Genomic DNA, 21,266 nt, shown 5'->3' with positions numbered 1-21,266 from the left:
CATCATTCCCGTACTCTTTCTTTTTTAAGGAAAAAAGGGCTATAGTATCTCGTATTTTTAATGCTCTCTAATTCTACCAGAATTCCTATAAGAATTTGTTAGGAGTAAATTCCTTGAACTGATTGATCCATGGCCTTAGGGCGGAATCCCTTTTTGACTCTGTACCCTTGATTCCACTATGATTATTGATCAATAGTAGAATAATCCCTTCATAGAAATAGGAGACATAATTTAGATGGATATAGTAAGTCTCGCTTGGGCTGCTTTAATGGTAGTCTTTACATTTTCTCTTTCACTAGTAGTATGGGGAAGGAGTGGACTCTAGGGATACTACTAATTGATTAAGTAATCAAATTGTTGTATCAATTCTTTTCTTTAATGGATCATTTTGCATTAATCATTTTGTCAAACGTTATTCTTTAATCTTTTTCTTTAGTTTTGTTTCACTCCTGTAAGAAACTCTTGTATTGTAAGTTGTAATGTAAGAAAGAGCCATTATAACCAATTCAGAATTTCTACTAGAAATGACGAATGGTTAAAAAAAGTTCTATACATAAGAAAATTAGACTTTCTTCCATGGAACTATTCACGGCATATCACACATTTTCCATTTCCTTTTACTTTTTACTATAGTCTATTCTTCATATTATTTTTCTTTCCTTCCATGGATTCTTTGGTCAAGAATTGTCTTAGATTTTTTTATTTTGACCTGATTGAAATTAAGTGGATGCAATGAAAAAAGAAATTGAATTAGACTACTTAACTATTTCAATCTACTAATCTATTCTATGTAGATTCAAAGATAATATAATAGAAAGAATCTAAAGTGTCGTAGAAAAAACTATATGTAGTTCTTTCTACCACACTTTAAGATTCCAACCAGATCCTTTCATTTAAGACTTGGATTTTTTTATTTAATCCCTTTTTAATTTCTTCAATGATTAATTGGAATTCCAATTAATTATTTTGGCTGACTGTTTTTACATAAATAATAAGTAAAAAAGAAGTAGGAACTAGAATGAACAGTGCAGTAGCAATAAATGCGAGAATATTGACTTCCATAACCTCTTTATTTTTTATTTTCACAATAACTCGGGATGTAATCCCATGGAGAGGAAAAAGGGGTATCTTGTAAATTCAAGGGTAGGGCTTGCATTCTGATAATACTGAATCAATTCAATATTATGAATATCGGATCTATCAAATCAATTCATGGATGAGAGTTATATTTCACGGATGAGAGTTATATAGTATAACATAGGAAGATCCTCTATCCACACTAAGACCAAAATGGGTTTTTTGATTGGATTAGGAATTCCCTCTTTTTTAATCCTTTTCTACTTTTTCTTTTCTATATCTCTAACCCACGAGCTTTCTTAATCTTATACTTTCTTAATCTTATACAATTTCCCTTCCTTTTTCTTATAGTTATACATACAATTATGTATGTATTATATGACCAACTTTCACTTTCTATGGGTCACATAGACATCCAAATAAGCAGTAGAAGTGAGATGGGGAAAAGAGGTCTGAAATAAAAAGGGAATACGATTTATGTATGGATTCCGGTAAAATACCGGTACTCTATTCCATAAGAGTGGAAAAGGAAATTAAGATGAGGATGGTATCATCATAAAGAAAGATAGAGTAATATAATATCCTAAATTCTACTAATCCACATATCGTATGTGTGTCTTTCTTTATCGATTGGGAGTAGTGAAAAAAAAATTCCTATATGTCCTCCCTCCCTCTTTAATGAGAGATGCAAAATAAAAAAGTGAAGTAAGGGTGCCCTGTGGGTATTTGATCTTGCTCCCTGCCCCTTTTTTTCATGGAAAAAGGAAATATCAATTTCTCCATTCATTGAACCCTAGTTCGGGACTGACGGGGCTCGAACCCGCAGCTTCCGCCTTGACAGGGCGGTGCTCTGACCAATTGAACTACAATCCCCGCGGGGTGTATGGCATACCCATTCTTAAATAGAACCATAAGAAGATTCGATTCGTCTTTCGTACTCTAAGAAATAGACAAATCATATACTACATACCCACATATTATATTATACGTGGGTATAGTGAGAGTGACATAACTAGTATGTCGTGATTTTTTATCACTAAAAATGGATAATAATCCAGCCTTCAATAAGAAAAACTCTTTTGTTTGTAAGAAAGGAATGAGAGAGATATGGATTAGAAAAAAAAATTCCCTTTTTTCTTTATCTTTTATTTCTATAGATCAGACATTTTATTTTATGGAAGAAAAACAAAAGGATTTAGTTCATACTCACGAAGCCCTAGATTTTTGGTTTGGGCCGAGCTGGATTTGAACCAGCGTAGACATTGTCAACGAATTTACAGTCCGTCCCCATTAACCACTCGGGCATCGACCCAGGAAGAATTTATTCTAGGGTTTTTGCTAATCTATGATTAACCTCCTTTCATAATACTCCCTACCCCCAGGGGAAGTCGAATCCCCGCTGCCTCCTTGAAAGAGAGATGTCCTGAACCACTAGACGATAGGGGCATCACTAGACGATAGGGCCATATACAACCGCTCGTGATTATACTATAATCATAGTATGAGCAGTTTTTTGGAATTGTCAATATACTCGAAAAGTATAAATAGATCCAAAGCAAAGAGTTTTTCCAACTTTTCTGTTATGTTTTCATCTAGGATTTTTTTTAGTTGATCGTTATAGATTAATTCTCCGTGCTTCATTTAGTGTTCAGATACCAAAAATGCATCCATCCCGCACTAAGTCATAAAATTCTCTAAAAATATAGAGAAAGTTTCAAAAACAAAGAAAAAAAGTGAATCAATTTAGTAGAAAAGTACTCTATCAGATTCGAACCAACGACTTACGTCTTAGCACGAGATTACTCTACCACTAATTTAAAAAGCCCTTTATCGGATTTGAACCGATGACTTATGCCTTACCATGGCATTACTCTACCACTGAGTTAAAAGGGCTTTTTATTTAATTCAAAAATTAGCCACTTGGATTTCCCATTATGGGTCTACTGCATAATGTACATAATTATATATATAATATATAGAGATAGAGAGAGAGACATTATGTAGGAGATTGTATATGTATATATCGATATCTTGAGAGCTCAAAATAAAATTAATAAAAAAAAACATTCCCTACATAACATATCCAACTCTTCTTGGTTCAGGGTTTTCCGTTTCCGAAGACTAGTAAAATAGGCGGATTCTGGAACCCCAAGGATTCAACGGTATATGGATATGGAAAATATAAGATTTCCGATCCTAGCGGGAAAAGGCGGGGAACAGATACCCAATAGGATATAGGATCCTTGGGAGGAACTTTTGGTAATGGCCTTGATCCTCTATGCTATTGTTTATGTGTTCTTAGTTCTATTGAACTTTTTGCATTCTTTTAAACAAGAATCTAATAAACTAGAATTGAGTCAGTGGAAAAAAGGAGAGAGAGGAAAGTGTTAAATGGAGAGAGTCGACTAATCAGAGACTTTTAGGATCTTCTTTACATCAGGTAAATCTGTCGGCCCTGTCCGTTTTTTTCTTTAAGTTACGACTCTTTGCTGCTTACTTCTATCAAGCCATAGGGAAAGTCTATGATGAATTTGGAAAACTCATCTCACTCTTACTCTATGGCTCGGACTTAATGGGGGAAGAAAACATCTTCCATAATTTCTTTTTTGTTCAATTCTGGACAAAAAAGAAAAGGAAAAAAGGAATTTATAGGGACAGTGTTACCCCCTATATCCCCTAGTTTATATTGTACGAATAATAAAACAATTTAGCAGTCTGACACACTTACGTCCTTGCAAAGTAAATAATTATTATTGTAGTCGTAACCGTAGAATAGGATCCTAATCAAAATAAATACATTTGGTTCAGGCGCTTAGCCGTGTGCGGTGCCCCCTCCACCATAATCCACCTCGGTCATATCATAGCGGTGCTTAGGCGAAGCCCTGCGTCGGTAGAACATCATCATCATCACCACACCGTCGTGCTGACGAAACTCTCCCTCAAAGCTCGGCTAGATCGGAGTTCGAGGGACGTCATCGAGTTGAACGTGTGCAGAACTCGGAGGTGTCGTGCATTTGGTACTTGATCGGTCGGATCGTGAAGACGTACGACTACATCAACCGCGTTGTGCTAACGCTTCCGCTTTCGGTCTACGAGGGTACGTGGACAACACTCTATCCTCTCGTTGCTATGCATCACCATGATCTTGCGTGTGCGTAGAAATTTTTGAAATTACTACGTTCCCCAACAGTGGTATCAGAGCCAGGTCTTATGCGTCGATGTAATATGCACGAGTAGAACACAAGTGAGTTGTGGGCGATATAAGTCATACTGCTTACCAGCATGTCACACTTTGGTTCGGTGGTATTGTTGGATGAAGCGGCCCGGACCGACATTACGCGTACGCTTATGCGAGACTGGTTTTACCGTTGTGCTATGCACACAGGTGACTAGTGGGTGTCAGTTTCTCCAACTTTAGTTGAACCGAGTGTGGCTATGCCTGGTCCTTGAGAAGGTTAAAACATCACTAACTTGACAAACTATCATTGTGGTTTTAATGCGCAGGTAAAAACAGTTCTTGCTTAGCCCGTAGCAGCCACGTAAAAACTTGCAACAACAAAGTAGAGGATGTCTAACTTGTTTTTTCAGGGCATGTTGTGATGTGATATGGTCAAGACGTGATGAGATATAAGTTGTTGTATAAGATGATCATGTTTTGTTGAAGTTATCGACAACTGGCAGAAGCCTTATGGTTGTCTCTTTATTGCATAAGATGCAAGCGCCAAATAATTGCTTTACTTTATCGCTATGCGATAGCAATAGTTGCAAGAGCAATAGTTGGCGAGACGGCCATGTGACGACACATTGATATAGATCAAGATGATGGAGATCATGGTGCCATGCCGGTGACGATGGAAATCATGACGATGTTTTGGAGATGGAGATCAAAGGCACAAGATGATGATGGCCATATCATTTCACATATTTTGATTGCATGTGATGTTTATCTTTTATGCATCTTATCTTGCTTTGATTGACGGTAGCATTATAAGATGATCTCTCACTAAATTTCAAGATAAAAGTGTTCTCCCTGAGTATGCACCGTTGCCAAAGTTCGTCGTGCCCAGACACCACGTGATGATCGGGTGTGATAAGCTCTACGTCCATCTACAACGGGTGCAAGCCAGTTTTGCACACGCAGAATACTCAGGTTAAACTTGACGAGCCTAGCATATGCAGATATGGCCTCGGAACACTGAGGTCGAAAGGTCGAGCGTGAATCATATAGTAGATATGATCAACATAGTGATGTTCACCATTGAAAACTACTCCATTTCATGTGATGATCGGTTATGGTTTAGTTGATTTGGATCACGTGATCACTTAGAAGATTAGAGGGATGCCTTTCTAAGTGGGAGTTCTTAAGTAATATGATTAATTGAACTTAAATTTATCATGAACTTAGTCCTGGTAGTATTAGCGTATCTATGTTATAGATCAATAGCTCGCGTTTAGCTCCCCTGTTTTATTTTTGATATGTTCCTAGAGAAAACTAAGTTGAAAGATGTTAGTAGCAATGATGCGGATTGGATCCGTGATCTGAGGTTTATCCTCATTGCTGCACAGAAGAATTATGTCCTTAATGCACCTCTAGGTGACTGACCTATTGCAGGAGTAGATGCAGACGTTATGAACGTTTGGCTAGCTCAATATGATGACTACTTGATAGTTTAGTGCACCATGCTTAACAGCTTAGAATCGGGATTTCAAAGACGTTTTGAACGTCATGGACCATATGAGATGTTCCAGGAGTTGAAGTTAATATTTCAAGTAAATACCCGAGTTGAGAGATATGAAGTCTCCAACAAGTTCTATAGCTAAAAGATGGAGGAGAATAGCTCAAGCAGTGAGCATGTGCTCAGATTGTCTAGGTACTACAATCGCTTGAATCAAGTGGGAGTTAATCTTCCAGATAAAATAGTGATTGACAGAATTCTCTAGTCACCATCATCAAGTTAGTAGAACTTCGTGATGAACGATAATATGCAAGGGATAACGGAAACGATTCCCAAGCTCTTCGTGATGCTGAAATCAACGAAGGTAGAAATCAAGGAAAGCGTCAAGTGTTGATGGTAAAACCACTAGTTTCAAGTAAAGGGACAAAGGGAAGAAAGGGTAACTTCAAGAAGAACGGCAAACAAGTTGTTGCTCAAGTGAAAAAACCCAAGTCTGGACCTAAGCCTGAAACTGAGTGCTTCTACTGCAAAGAGACTGGTCATTGGAAGCGGAACTACCCCAAGTAATTGGCAGATAAGAAGGATGGCAAAGTGAACATAGGTATATTTGATATACATGTTATTGATGTGTACTTTACTAGTGTTTATAGCAACCCCTCGGTATTTGATACTGGTTCGGTTGCTAAGAGTAGTAACTCGAAATGGGAGTTGCAAAATAAACATAGACTAGTTAAGGGTGAAGTGACGATGTGTGTTGGAAGTGGTTCCAAGATTGATATGATCATCGTCGCACACTCCCTATACTTTCGGGATTAGTGTTGAACCTAAATAAATGTTATTTGGTGTTTGCGTTGAGCATAAATATGATTGGATCATGTTTATTGCAATACGGTTATTCATGTAAGTTAGAGAATAATTGTTGTTCTGTTTACATGAATAAAACCTTCTATGGTCATACACCCAATGAAAATGGTTTGTTGGATCTCGATCGTGGTGATACACATTTTCATAATATTGAAGCCAAAAGATGCAAAGTTAATAATGATATTGCAACTTATTTGTGGCACTGCCGTTTAGGTCATATTGGTGTAAAGCACATGAAGAAAATCCATGCTGATGGGATTTTGGAATCACTTGATTATGAATCAGTTGAAGCTTGCGAACCATGCCTCATGGGCAAGATGACTAAGACTCCGTTCTCCGGAACAATGGAGCGAGCAACAGATTTGTTGGAAATCATACATATTGATGTATGTGGTCCGATGAATATTGAGGCTCGCGGCAGGTATCATTATTTTCTGATCTTCACAGATGATTTGAGCAGATATGAGTATATCTACTTCATGAAACACAAGTCTGAAATATTTGAAAAGTTCAAAGAATTTTAGAGTGAAGTGGAGAATCATCGTAACAAAAATAAAGTTTCTACGATATGATCGCAGAAGTAAAATATTTGAGTTACGAGTTTGGCCTTTAGTTAAAACAATGTGAAATAGTTTCACTACTCACGCCACCTGGAACACCACAGTGTAATGGTGTGTCCGAATGTTGTAACCGTGCTTTGTTAGATATGGTGCGATCTATGATGTCTCTTACCGATTACCACTATCTTTTTGGGGTTATGCATTAAAGACATCTACATTCACGTTAAATAGGGCACCATCTAAATCCGTTGAGATGACACCGTATGAACTGTGGTTTGGCGAGAAACCTAAGCTGTCGTTTCTTAAAGTTTGGGACTGCGATGCTTATGTGAAAAAGTTTCAACATGATGAGCTCTACTTTGGTGGATAGCTATGATATGATGATATGAGGGATCATGCAAAATGGCAACTCATTTGGATATGCCTAGCTTGTACTTCCTTCACAACCAGTTCCCTCAGGCAGGAACTTTGGAAAATCATAATTAAATAATTACTAGGAAAATGAGGTTGCATTTTGGCATGTGTCAGTGATATGGATAGGAAAAGGTGTCCAAGGAGTCTGAGGTCAATTGGGAAAAGATAAATGGCACTTGCTTCACATTCTACCATTCAGGACAGAATAGGAAATGAATTAATTGAGCATGATGGGGAAGATGGCAAATGAAATATTTTTCCATATTTGAGAAAGATGTGATCCAAACAATTTATGAGAATTATTTGGGAATTTTAGGAGTGATGGAAATAAAGGTTACTTCACAACCTAGGGCAATTTGAGTTGTTCCTTTAATAGAAAAGGAATATTCCCAATAAAAAGAATATTGGGATTTGGGCTAGGATGAAAATGATAGGGTCTAGGGAAGGATTTGGGTATGACAAACCACTCTAGAAGCAAAGAAGAGTTCATCTTCTTCACTTTCCAGACCACAAGGCCACAGAAAAAGAAACCTCAAGCAAAAACCTGAGAAAAATAAAAGAAAAAGAAAGGGCCAAAAATTAGGCTGTCACAAACCTTACCCCCTTAAAGAAATCTCATCCTCAAGATTTGGTTTCTCAGGGAACAAGTATGAAAATACTGACTTAAGGAAACCGTTTCCAACTCGGGTATCCTTTTTCTTATTTTTGTTCCCACTAATTTTTTATCTGACTGGCCCTGGGGTGGTTTGCTTTAATATATCCATATTCTGACAGATCTTACCTTGCTTGTTCATGCTTATACAGCCTCCAGTTTCTTTTTAGATCTGCTGACTTAACTGACTGTGATTGATCCTCACAACTGAAATATATGCCGGTCTCACAAATCCAAGAGTGATTTCCGCTGGTTGTGTCATCCGGCACTGACAATCTTTCATGAAGTGGTGATCAGATTTTCCTAGTGGACACCCAAGCTCTAACTCCTTGCATTGGTCCCTGCGGTCCCTGTGGTCGAGGAATGCGCTCCCACGATTGAGGAGGTATCGCTAGTCCTCGTTGCCGAGCCTCAGGCTCCAACTTGGGTGCGGCACATAGTCCATTTCCTCCAAACTGGAGAACATCCTAAAGAGCAAGAAGAAACTGAAAGAGTAGCCCGGAGGGCCAGTATGTATCAGTTTGTTGACGACACATTATACAGAAGAAGGCCCAACGGTGTGAATTGAAGTGCATTTTCCAGGAGTAAGGAAAGGAACTATTGGCATAGATACACAAGGGTATGTGCGGCTCACACATTGGATCGAGGGATCTGGTGGGAAAAGCCTTCGGACCAGGATTTTACTGGCCCACAGCCCTCCAAGATGCAGTTGAGTTGGTCACCAAATGTGAAGCCTGCCAGTTCCATTCCAAGAATATCCATCTGCATGCCCAAGCTCTTTAGACAATCCCTTTATCATGGATGTTTTCGGTCTGGGGGCTCGACATCTTGGGCCCTTTCCCCCGTGCTACCGGGGGCATTGAATTCTTGTTCGTTGCAATCGACAAATTTGCAAAGTGGCCGGAAGTAGATCCCATGAGAAAGGTGACTGTTCAGTCAGCTATCAAGTTCTTGAAAGGATTGGTGTGTCATTTCGGGATCCCTGCCCGAATCATCACCGACAATGGCACCCACTTCACGAGCCACGCCTTCATGCAATACGTTCATGCCCTCAGAATCAAGATCTCAGTCGCCTCTATTGCTTATCCAAGGAGAAACGGGCAAGCTGAGAGGGCGAACACTGAAGTGTTACGAGGACTCAAGAAAAGGACATTTGATAAGCTGCATAAGTGTGGCAGACGATGGATCGACGAGCTACCGGTGGTTCTTTGGTCCCTCAGAACGACACCAAATCGAGCTACCGGGCAGACTCCCTTCTCCCTAGTCTATGGGGCAGAAGCAGTTATCCCCACAGAACTCATTTACAGGTCACCTCAAGTGCTTGCCTATGATGAAGTAGCGCAAGAACAGCACCGGCGTGACAACATTGTGCTACTCGAGGAGAACCGTCATTGGGTTGCTACGCGTGCTGCACGCTACCAGCAAGCCCTACGTCACTATCACAGTCGTAGGGTTCATGCCTGGAGTTTTGAGGAAGGAGACCTTGTCCTTTGGCATGTTTAGTCCGCCAAGGGTACAAACAAGTTGACGCCAAAGTGGGAAGGCCCTTACCGGGTAGTACGAGCCACCAGACCTGGCGCAGTCCGTCTGGAGACCGAAGATGGCATTCAGTTGCAAAATGCATGGAACATTGAGCATCTCCGTAAGTTCTACCCATAAGGCGCGGCTGTCAGGCCCTGCCCGGCAGCCACCCTTTTGTACAGGGCTTGCCAATGTTGCATGTAACCCCTTGTACAAAGCCAGGCACAGACCATGAGCAACAGAGAAATAAATGAAGCGTTGGGGGGCCCCCGACAAATTGCATGCATCCATAAGCATATCATGAGCATAGCATGTTCATATAAACAAGATCGCATGTGGCATCATTTTCATCTGCACTAAGCTGCAAGCTCTCACTGTGGACTTGGTCCCGAAGAAGAGAAGGGAAGAAGAGCCTACATTGCGATCCCCGGCAAGCCAAACAGATAAGTTCTCTCTTACCCATACATGTTATGTAAGTATAGACTTGTGCATATGAAAACCACACCAATTTTGAAACTTATGTGCTCCCATCCCTTGACTCGAACGTTGCTTCGGTCAGAATGGTTGTAGTGGCCTTCGGCGAAAAAGTTTGGCGGGGGGCTGGTCCCTTTTTACGATTTTTGCCCAGCAAGCCTAGCTCCGTGGTAGCAAACTGAGGGTACCGGTAGGATAAGCCTGTCGGGGAAAACTTGTTTACTTGAAGGTATAGAGGCATTTCACCTCTGCATGGACATGTTACATGCACAAGTACCCGGCAAGGTTTGTCTTTTTCATTAATATGCTGATCAACAAGTACAGGTCTTACAGAACACAAACATGGGTAAAGAAGATTACATAATTTAAACTAAAGTTTGGCAAGTGCCTACACATTTTAGATTGAAAAAAATGCCCATGATGCCTTTTTCTCTATCCCTCCCCTCCTTGAAATTGCATGGGGGTAATAAGAAGAGAGAGGGAAGGCCTGGCTAGGATTCGGCGCCTCCCCAGGATTAGGATGGCACCGTTCCCAGGTTGGGAGGAAGAAACCGGAGGGCAGGTGCGGATGATGACACTGCCGGAGGCCCAGCCGGTGATGATGGTGTTGCCAGCAATCATGCCTCGTTGGAGCGGTCGTCCTCGCTCTTGACGCGTCCTGGGTTGTCGCCACCTTCCTCAAGCCCCCACCATAGCAGCCAGGGCGGGCACTAGGCGCTCCGGGTGGCTCCACAGAGAGCATGGTCGTTCCCAATGACCCGAAGCTAGAAGGATGTCGTCCCCTAAAGAAGCATGCACAGGCACAAGGAACCCGCCCATACACAAGACATGTAGTACCCTGAAAGGAAGGGATCTGCCGTTACCAATGGCGAATCGCTCCCGCGGTCTCCCTTTGACGTCACAGGAAAAGGGGGGATAGGACACGGTGACTACCACGCTTTGCGTCCATTATGGCCTCCGGAGTGGTGTCACTCATGTAGCCCCTCACTAAAGTTGAACCCCGGGGCGGCCCAGCGATGAGCGCACCAGATTCGCTACCTCTGGTGCTACCGCCACGCCGCCCGCGTGCTCACCTGAGGCCTATGCGAAGACGGGAGAGGGGTCCTGTCAGTGTCAAAACCGGCGGATCTCGGGTAGGGGGTCCCGAACTGTGCGTCTAAGGCGGATGGTAACAGGAGGCAGGGGACACAATGTTTTACCCAGGTTCAGGCCCTCTTGATGGAGGTAAAACCTTACGTCCTGCTTGATTAATACTGATGATATGGGTAGTACAAGAGTAGATCTACCACAAGATCAGAGAGGCTAAACGCTAGAAGCTAGCCTATGGTATGATTGTATGTTGTCCTACGGACTAAAATCCTCCGGTTTATATAGACACCGGAGAGGTTAGGGTTACACAAGGTCGGTTACAAAGGAGGAGATACACATATCCGTATTGCCTAGCTTACCTTCCACGCCAAGTAGAGTCCCATCCGGACACGAGACGAAGTCTTCAATCTTGTATCTTCATAGTCTAACAGTCCGGCCAATGGAGATAGTTCGGCTGTCCGGAGACCCCCTAATCCAGGACTCCCACAGTAGCCCCTGAACCAGGCTTTCAATGACGATGAGTCCGGCGTGCAGTATTGTCTTCGGCATTGCAAGGCGGGTTCCTCCTCTGAATACACCACGGAAGAATTTGAATATAAGGATAGTGTCCGACCCTGCAAAATAAGTTCCACATACCACCGTAGAGAGAATAATATTTCCACAAATCCAATTTGCTGACTTGTTTTGGCAACACGAAATTATGTCACGGCCCATCGATTATTCGAACTGTTTCTTTTAACTTGCCACTCACATAACGCAAGGCAGTTTTTTGACACGTCTCGTCAAAGCAAAGATCGTGCCCCCTTATCACGGGATTCTCATCAATACGGGCGTGGGTAACCCAACCGCGTTTAGGACTCCTAGATTATAGGCAAGCCCCAAATGGCCACGGAGAGGACGCTTGGTATTCACCCTCTTTATAAAGGGCCAAGGTTTTCACTTTTTCCCCTCCCGTGCTCAATTGAATCCTTCCCCCGCCTCGAGTTCTAACACCCAAAGCACAGGTCAGGTGCTCCGGATCTTCAACCATGTCCGGATCCAGCCTTCAAGGCCGATGGACGCCCTCCTCCGTTACGGAAGAAGATATCAAGAAGTTGAGGGAGGCCAGATATCTGACCACCGAAGTTTCGCATCGGCTGCCTGCCCGAGGGCAGGTCGTCCCTACTCCTGAACCCAACGACGACATCGTGTTCATCTACCACTTCCTCTAAGGTCTAGGCCTCGCTCTGGATCCCTTCGTAAGGGGTTTGATGTTTTACTACGGGCTAGACTTCCATGATCTAGCCCCGGACTCGTTTCTTCACATCTCGGCATTTATTGTCGTGTGTGAGGCCTTCCTCTGCATTACCCCTCACTTCGGCATGTGGCTCAAGACTTTTGATGTGAAGCCGAAGACAATCGAGGGACAGCATGTAGCATGCAGAGGAGCATTAATAAGCAAGATTGCGGGAGCTTCGTGGCTAAAAGGTTCCTTTCCAAAGGTGTCCCGATTATGGCAACGGGAGTGGTTTTACATCACAGCTCCCAGAAGTGCCAAGTGGGTGGCTTCCCCCGCTTTCCGCTCGGGCCCCCCACCACAACTGATGTCATGGATTAGCAGAGGGCTGAGCTGGGGTCCAGCCAAGGACGTGCCTATACTGCAAAGCCGCATTCAAGATATCTTCGAGGGAGATTTCAATTTGGTTATGGTAATGCAAGTCATGCTGGTTCATCGAGTCCAGCCTTGCAAACGCCGGCCCCTTCGCTTGTGGGAGTTGAACCCAGAAGGACCGCGTGCTATTCAAAGTTTCCTCGGCCTGACGCACGAGGAGATGTACAAGTCATTCTTCGGACCTCAAACAGAATGTCCGGACACTACCGAGAACGTGGGCCTGAGTAGAAACCGCACCGCGGAACAAGTAAGTAATCCTCAAGCTAAACACACCGTCTTTTATTTATCATGACGTCATTTCTGAGAAATCGCCCTTTGACCAGGACTGGCTAACAAAGGCGAAGATGATTCGGTGTTAGGCCCCCCTCACTGAGGGTTTGGAAAATCCGGTACTGGAAAAGATGTTCGAGCGCGCACCTTGCTCGGAAGCCCTCGAAGGAAGATGCGGGGGGGAATAATATGGGTGAAAGCGGGGCCCCATCGCTGCCAGTTCCAACCGAGGGAATGAGCGCCTCCACAAGGGAGGATAACCAAGGAGAAGATTCTGACCTTCTCTCGCTACGGGGGAGGAAGAGGACTGCCATTGAGGATCCGGAAACCGAGGCCTCCAAACGGGAGAAGAAGTCTCCAACAGACAGTCCTGCCTCGGGGGGTGCTCTTGCCGCACAAAGTCCGCGCGGGGACCAGCCCTCCAACGAGCCATAAGTGATAAAAAAATACTTTAATAGTGAAGGTATACTACCTTTCCTCTGAGAAAAATAACCGAAGCATATATCTTGCAGTTCGGATCTTAGCCCTTCTCAGCTGAGCTCGTCTTCGGGGGATCTTCTTCCGGAGATGATGGAGAGCGAAACGCCTCCCCTGGACTCCCCCGCTCAAGAAGCAGGCGACCTTGAAGTGTCGTCACGGAGGGCCTCTCCGGATCCGGTGAGGCCAGAAGATAATCCCATAGTCAGCCGAAGTCCCCAGCATCCGGCTCTCAAAGAGAGCAAACAAAAGAGTCCGGCACCGTCTGGTATGCGGTCGGACATTCTGAGGGAGCTGTTGGAGCGAGCGGCCATCTCAGAAGAACACTGTACGTTGATGGGTACGGTGATGGAAAGAATTTCGTCCGCCAAAAGCGGATTACATGAAGCCTTTATGAGTCTACTGACGGGCTTTGAGGTACGTGAAATGATATACTTTTTGATAGTACCGCACATGTTAGGTGTGCCCTGTGTAGATAGTAGCCCCTAAGACTCGGGTTGTCGTCGAGAACAGCGACGGACAGAGGATCATAGTCCCAGGTAATAACCAGACTGCCTTTATGTGCAGGAGGTGGAGGCTCCGGTGGCTAGCCGGACTAATGAGTTTGCCAAACTAAAGCGGCAATTGGATGCGGCAGACGCCGACATCGAGCTTGTTAACAAGCGGCTTGACGAGTCACAGGGTAAGTAATGTTTTCTGGTGAATGTCACATAATAAGATCAGCATGATGCCAGTATCTTTAATATGGTGTGACTGCAGACGGAGCTGCCACCGTGGAGACCCTTCGGGCGAAACTTGCCCGAGCCGAAGAACAAGCAAGAGCTAGTAATGCGGCTGCTTTGAAGGCGGCCGAAGAGTTAAGAGCCGAGAAGGTTGTGCATTGAGAAAGCAAAGAGAAGATGGCCAAGATGGCCGTGGAATTAAAAGGCACTGCCGACCGTTGCTAGTTCCTTGAAGAAGAAAACCGAGTGAAGGCAGCGGACCTTGAAAAGGCCACGATGGCGACCAAAGACACTCGCTCTGCTATGAGGGCAAAGAAGGAGGAGCTGCACGAAGCCGGGGATATTGCAGCTGGGAAGCCCTTTCTGCTGCAGAGGAAGTTCGGAGATCCACGGTATGCCCCTATGGATCGGCTGTGGAGTTCGGCAGATGCATATATGGACTTGGTGGCAAGCGTTGTCGATGCGGTCGAATACTTCCGAGATCAGACTGTCGGATTTCGGGTTCCGGCAGACCCTTCAGGTTCGAACACTGGGGTGCGCGGGAGATTTTGCCTTCTACCTACCTGCTCCCCTCCACCTCGCTAAGATCTAAGCTATGGAAAGAACAGCACAAGAGACACAGGGTTTATACTGGTTCGGGCCACCGTTGTGGTGTAATACCCTACTCCAGTGTGTGGTGTGGTGGATTGCCTCTTGGGCTGATGATGATGAGCAATACAAGGAAGAACAGCCTCGCGAGGGTCTGTTCTTGGCTGAGGGGATGAACTGCTAGGAGGAGTTCAGTCACCCTTCTCTCTCTCTCTCTGATGCTACTCGAGCCGATCCCAGCTTGTTTCTGGGTTGGCCGATTCTAGATCCAATCTCCATCCCTCTACCCTGGGGGTGGCTAGTCCTATTTATAGGCAAAGGCCCTGGGCCTCTTCCCAAATATTGAGCTGGAAGGGCGCCAACAATTGGCCATTTTGAAGGGGAACATCTGGTACACTTATCCTGACTAAAGTTGGTCCTCGCCTGCCAAAGGCTCTGGTGGTGACGCTGGCTTGGGCTCCACAATGACATCCTCCCTGCCGTTGGACTGGTCCTGGTCTCGTTGCACTGAAACGGGTGCCTTTGCTTGATGCTCTCGCCTGCGCTTGCTCCCTTTGCACCAAAGAGGAAAGGAGGACACTGCGCGGTTGGGGCCCGCCAGGCGCCTTTGGTCGTCATGGCTTGCGTCACGGGCACCTCGTGAGGTACCCCGCCTTGATCTCTCCGCCTCCTCGCGAGCCAGCCTGATGAGGCCGTGCCTGAGGAAGCTCCGTGTCGTCCGCCCCGCGAGGCTTGGCCCCTCGCGAGGGTCTTGGGTCTGTGTTGATGAAGATGGGCCGCGCTGGGCCCCCTTTTGAGCCACGCCGCAGGCCGCAGGCAAGCAAGTCTGGGGACCCCCATTCCCAGAACGCCGACAGTAGCCCCCGGGCCCAAGGCGCGCCCGGACTTAGCCGTGCAGGGAGACGAAAGGGCAAGAGCGAAGCGCCACGGGCCCTAACAGCCTGCGGCCTTGGGCGCTGCATGGCGGTTGATTGGGCGTGGGCGGCACTGTTCCCCCACGCCCCCTTATTTTGCACCATGCTAGGCGGACTCGTAGTCGTACACAGCCGCTCCCCTTTCTGTTGCTCGAGCGCCCTCTGTCCTTCCTCCTCTCGAACTCCAGCTTCTGTTTTCAACCCAATCTCGAACCTTCCCCCCCCCTTCCTATCGCCATGGCTCCGACGAAGAAGGGAAGAGGGAAGAAACCCATGCCTCCGCCTTGCTCGCCGCCGTTGGCGGCCCCCGCCGAGGGCTTGGGCAAGGTCAACTCGGCTCTGGCCACTAGCTTCAACGAATGCGGGAGGACGACGGCCTGGCCCGCGTCCCACTTCTCCATCGACAGGATAGTCACCGAGGTCCCGTATTTTGCTGACGCCCTGTGGGCGGGTCTGGTTCCCCCCCTTTTCTGATTTCTTCAATGTCGTGCTTTCCCACTATCAGATCCACATGATGCATCTGGGTCCTGAATCCATCACCCTCCTTTCGGTCTTCGCCTTTGTTTGCGAGGCAATGATGGGCATCCTTCCTTCGGTTGCCTTGCTGCGCCACTTCTTCTCTCTGCGCCTTGTCGACCCTACCCAATGCTGGGCGTGCGTGAGATTCGTTGCCGCGTCTGAGACAGCGGCCTCGGGGATTGACTTCAGGCCCCCTCTGCCCGCGGCTGGGTTCCATGAGCGGTGGCTGTATGTGGATGCAGGGGTGCCCAGCCCCCTGCTATCGGAGCCAACTTCGCCTGCTGTCCCCAATTCGGGCTGGGGCCAGGAGACGCTTGAGAGCCCCCGGCTCATCTTCATCTGGCACTGCTTCGCGTTCTTGTGGTCGCTTGGCGTGACAGTGCCCAAGGTGGTGAAGGAGTTCCTGCTTCGCTGCATTGCTCCTCTCTAACGCCACTCCCGCCGGATGTGGGCCTTCAGCGGGCGTGATGATCGTATGAGGCTCCAGGAAGAGGACCTGACGCCTGAAGTGTTGAGGATAGTGCTCTTGATCCTGAATGGGGACCCCAACCCTGGCAGCATCCAGCAGGGAGGGGCCTTGCTGTACCTCTGCCAGAACAGGGGCGATTTTGTGAATCAGATGCCTATCTTTGATGAGTGGGGACCGTGCCCCGCCGGCCTCCAGGGGCCTCGCAAGAACCCAGTGATGGTGACTGCCCTTCCAGTCGGCCAAGGAAACTCTTCCTCAAGTGGCGGAGCAGGGAGGCATGAGGCGCCAGAGGCCGAGGGGGCTCCCGGCGGGGTGACAGCGCCGGGCGGTGCTCAGGAGGGAGCATCTCTTGGGGCCCGTGCCGCTGAGGCTGAGGGTGGCAAGCAGCTGCCCTCAGCGCCTGCGACTGAGGCCCCTGAGGCTCCAGCTGCTTCTCTTGGCGAGGCGATTGGCAGCGCGCATCAGGCAGGCGCCCCTGACACGGATCACCTTGACGCTCCGTCTTCGTCGCAGGTTGATCCCTGCGCTCAACTCTTGGGCCGCTTCCACATGGACTTTGAGGCCCTCCGGAAGATACGGGAGGCCCTGGGCAATGATTACCCTTGTCGCCTGCTGAAGCGTAGGAAGTACTTCGCCACTGATGAGTAAGCCTTCTCCTTTCCCAGCTCCCGATCCTTCTATTGCTTTTACTGATCCTTGCTCCGCAGGCCCCTTCCAGCCGAGCTCGCGGAGATGGCTGAGGTGCCATCTCCCTTGGCTTCGCCCCCTCCACCGTCCTCAAGCGCTCCGAGCAGCAGAGCCCTTGCGGTGAGGGCGATCGGAGAGGCGAACCGCCCCGAGGCGCATCGTGGCCCTGCGCACCTCACGATCCTCCTTCGCGGGCCTTCTCGTGGCATAGCCAGCCTGCCGTGGGCTTCTCGCCTGGTCGTGGACTGCGATTGGCTGAGGCGCTCCCTGCGCTCTTCATCTGGGGACGGGCTGGCTCCAGGCCGGGCTTCTGGCGTGGCATGCCCGGCCGTCACGAGGGTGCCAGCCCCCAGCCCCCTGCCCGGAGGGGGAGTGCTTATTCGTGGCCCCCGGCGCTTGCTCGGGGCAGATGATGGTGTGGAAGACGTGCTCGAGTGCACCCGGGAGCGTCGCGCTCTTCGCCAAGGATTCCTTCGAAGGGCGGCTGATGCGGTGAGCCTACTTGGTGAGGAGCTTGCTGATGAAGACGCGCGCCTTGAGGCCGAGGGCCTGCGCCTGGCTGCAGAGAGGCGCGAGCTGGAGGGCGCCATCGCCCTTGCGTGCCGTCAGCGCGATCTTGACGACGTAGAGGCCAAGGCGTCGCTGGTGGCCTCTCAGGAGGCCCGATCTTGGGCCACTGAGGAGGCCTGGGAAGCTGACCGGCGGCGAGAGGCGGCGGAGGAGCGGGCTCGGGAGCTCCTGGCCTGGTGCCACTCACTGGAGGAGCAAGTGGAGCTGCGCGAGGCAGCCCTCGCGTCGATGAAGGTGGCCTCTGGCGACCCAGCAGAGCTCCAGAAGCGTGAGGAGGCGCTGACGCTGGAAGCCGCCGAACGTACCCGCGAGTACGAGCGTCTGGAGACGAGGGAGCGCTTGGTGACGCAGGCGGAGGATGATGTCGCTGCACGGGAAGCCTGTGTCCTGGAGGAGGTCGGATGTCGGGTGGCGATGGCGCGCTTGAACCTCGAGCACGAGTTCGAGGAGAGGCTGGAGTTGATCCGGGCCGAGGCTGAAGGTAGGACTGCTGCCTTGAGGGCCAAGCTGGAGGAAGTGACGCGGCGGGCCGATGCTTTTCGGGCCGCCCTTGAGGTAGCGCAAGGGGAGTCAACCACCTCCCAGGCCGAGGTGCTCCTTCTTCGCCAGCGGGTGGAGGAGGCTGAGGTCGTCGCGCACCAGAATACGGACGAGATACGTCAGCGGCGGATCCTGGAGCATGAGCATGGCCCCATGCTCACCACGCTCCGGGAGAGAGCCAACACAGCCTTGGGCAACATCTGCGAGGTGGCTGTTGGCGAGCCGCACGCAGTCAACTACGCCAGCAACCTTCAGTTCTTCACCGACGTGGTGACGCAGATGGAGGCGCGGTCGGTCAGGGCCGACAGGTTGATGGAGGAGAGGAGCCGCGCCCTACTCGGGCGCGCCTTTTCTCGCGTCTTCAGCCATCTCCGGAACTTGGATCCCCACTTCGATTTCGACGCCACCATCGCCCCAGTCCCCCAGGCCGTTCGAGACGACCTGGCGCACTGGGTGGAAGACAATGTGGACGCTCTTGTCAGGGCCTTCGCTTCAGATAACGACGGCGTGATCGTGGCTGCCGACGAGGGCGGTGTGGTGAACGGCCCTGAAGCTGCTGGCGGCGACGCAGACAGCGATGGCGAGTCCAGCGACGCCAGCAACGGTTCGGGTGGTGCTCCTGAGGACGCATTGGGGGATTTATCCGACTGATCATGCATCATTCCTGTTTCCTTACCCTGCATGAATAGAACTCAGGTTTTGGCCTGATGGCTGTGAGAGCATTTTGGGAGGGGGAGCCCCTCATGTAAAACTTGTGTTCATCGTACTAGTAGACACTACATTGCCCATGCGCCCGCGCCAAGTGGTTGGCTTAAGCGATGCGCTGGTCGGCTAGTTTACCTTTGTCCCGTGCGGGCCCTGAGGTAGCCTGTGGGAGGCTGTGGTGTCCCCAGTGTTCCCTGATCAAATCCGTGGGATCTGCAGTAAAAAACCCTCCTGAGAGGACGCGGCGGCGGCAGTCTGGGCTGCGCGTAAGCTGGGCCTGACCCGGCTCACGAGGGGCTCACGAGGGGAGGCAGCTGAGGTGAAGTGGTAACCAAAACGCGAGAAATTGCTCGAACGAGACTAAGCACCCCTTCCCCGAACCCACGCAAATCTCAAATTCGAATCCAACTTAAATCCAGCGGGGGAAAGCGACAACCAAAGGGAAAAGCAACGAAAGCAGACAAAAGGCCGCGTCCGGCACCTAATCTAGTCTTGGACGTCTTCTAACCAGCGCGGAGCTAAGTGCTGCCACTGGGCGTGGCAGGGAGCCCCAGGGCCTGAGACCGGCACCCCTGAGACTCCGGGGCGTGTACAGCCCCACTCATTATTACGTGAGAGTGTCACGGGGCGGCGAGCTTCACAGGTACCGGCCTTGCTTCATATCGCCAGACGAGGGCCCCGCCTTGCGCCACACTCTAGTGCCATCAACGACGACCGGAAACCAGGACGCCGCCGATGGGGTAGAGCGGTCGCCAGCGGTTCCCCAGACGACCATGGGTCCTCCGCCAGGGGCAGGCCCTGAGGCACCTCCCCAGCAGAGGGCCTACCTCCTGAGAACACCTTGCTCCGAACGCCGCGGGGTTGATGTCGGATCTCGGCCCCTCTCCTGCAGCCCCCTGCGCCCTCCTCCCGAGGGGTAGGAGACTGTGGGAGCGGGGCAGCTGCTCATTGTGGCAACCTGCATCTCCTGTGATCCATGATTAGCGTATGCCTGCTCCTGAGGAATTAGCGGTACCCGATAATCGTTGCCTCCAGCGTGGCCAGTGGGACCGTCCCGGGGCTCCTGGAAGGGCTCAGCTTCTAGCGCCTCGTCCCCCCAGCTTGGGCTGAGGAGCGAGCCTTGTTCGCCCTCGTGAGAGTGTCCTTGGTCCATCATGAGGGGCACGTATTCTTCTGGCGCCGTCATCCCGAAGGCCATGCCGTAGTGCTCCGTGTGCCAGCAGCTCTGCTTGACGCGCCCACCGTGGGGTGGTAGCGCGGCTGTCCACTGGGGCCGTGGGTCGCGTCGAGTCCTTCTTCTTCGCGGACGGGGGCAGCGCCGCCGCCGGTCCGATGCCGACAGCTTCGCTGGCGTTGGAGTAGCCTTGGAGCCCGCGGGCGCGCGCGGAGCCCCCGCGTGGGCCGCCCTGGGCTTGAGATGGGAGCTGGGTGCAGAAGAGGTGAGCCCCCGAGGTGGCGAAGCCCAGGAGCTCTGCCACCCGCTCCAGCAGCACGTCGCGGCCGCCCTCCAGCAGCCTGCACTGCAGCAGCTCTCGGGCCACCGTGAGCGCGGCCCTTGAGTTCGCCTGCTCCCGGCGGGTGTACGGTGTCGTGGTCGCGGCGTGATTGGAGGCCCTTGCTGCCGACCGCGCCTGCCGCGGTGTGAGAGCTGTCGAAGCTTGTCCGCGTCGCCCGCGGCCCGCAACGCCCTGCGGACCGCGAGCTGCCTGGGGCCCGGGGTCGCCCAAGGCGAGCGGCTCTGCGCGGGCAGGCCACGCCGCCCATGGATATGGGTTGCCCGCCTGGTCGCCGGACATGGTGATGACGACGCGACGGGACACGAAGCGG

The 21,266-nt window shown here is 49.5% G+C and overlaps 3 non-coding genes across 3 annotated transcripts; all 3 read right to left on the bottom strand.

Moving 5' to 3' along the window:
- Positions 1–1,876: 1,876 nt before the first annotated feature.
- TRNAD-GUC lies at positions 1,877–1,950 on the bottom strand. The gene has a single exon. It is a non-coding gene; the product is annotated as a tRNA-Asp (tRNA).
- Positions 1,951–2,307: 357 nt separating this feature from the next.
- On the bottom strand, positions 2,308–2,389 carry TRNAY-GUA. The gene has a single exon. It is a non-coding gene; the product is annotated as a tRNA-Tyr (tRNA).
- Positions 2,390–2,898: 509 nt separating this feature from the next.
- TRNAT-GGU lies at positions 2,899–2,970 on the bottom strand. Its single transcript has one exon. It is a non-coding gene; the product is annotated as a tRNA-Thr (tRNA).
- Positions 2,971–21,266: the final 18,296 nt, after the last annotated feature.

Source organism: Triticum urartu, chromosome 5, assembly GCF_003073215.2.
Source record: "Triticum urartu cultivar G1812 chromosome 5, Tu2.1, whole genome shotgun sequence".
Classification (NCBI taxonomy): domain Eukaryota; kingdom Viridiplantae; phylum Streptophyta; class Magnoliopsida; order Poales; family Poaceae; genus Triticum; species Triticum urartu.
This window is presented reverse-complemented; position numbering and strand designations above follow the sequence as displayed.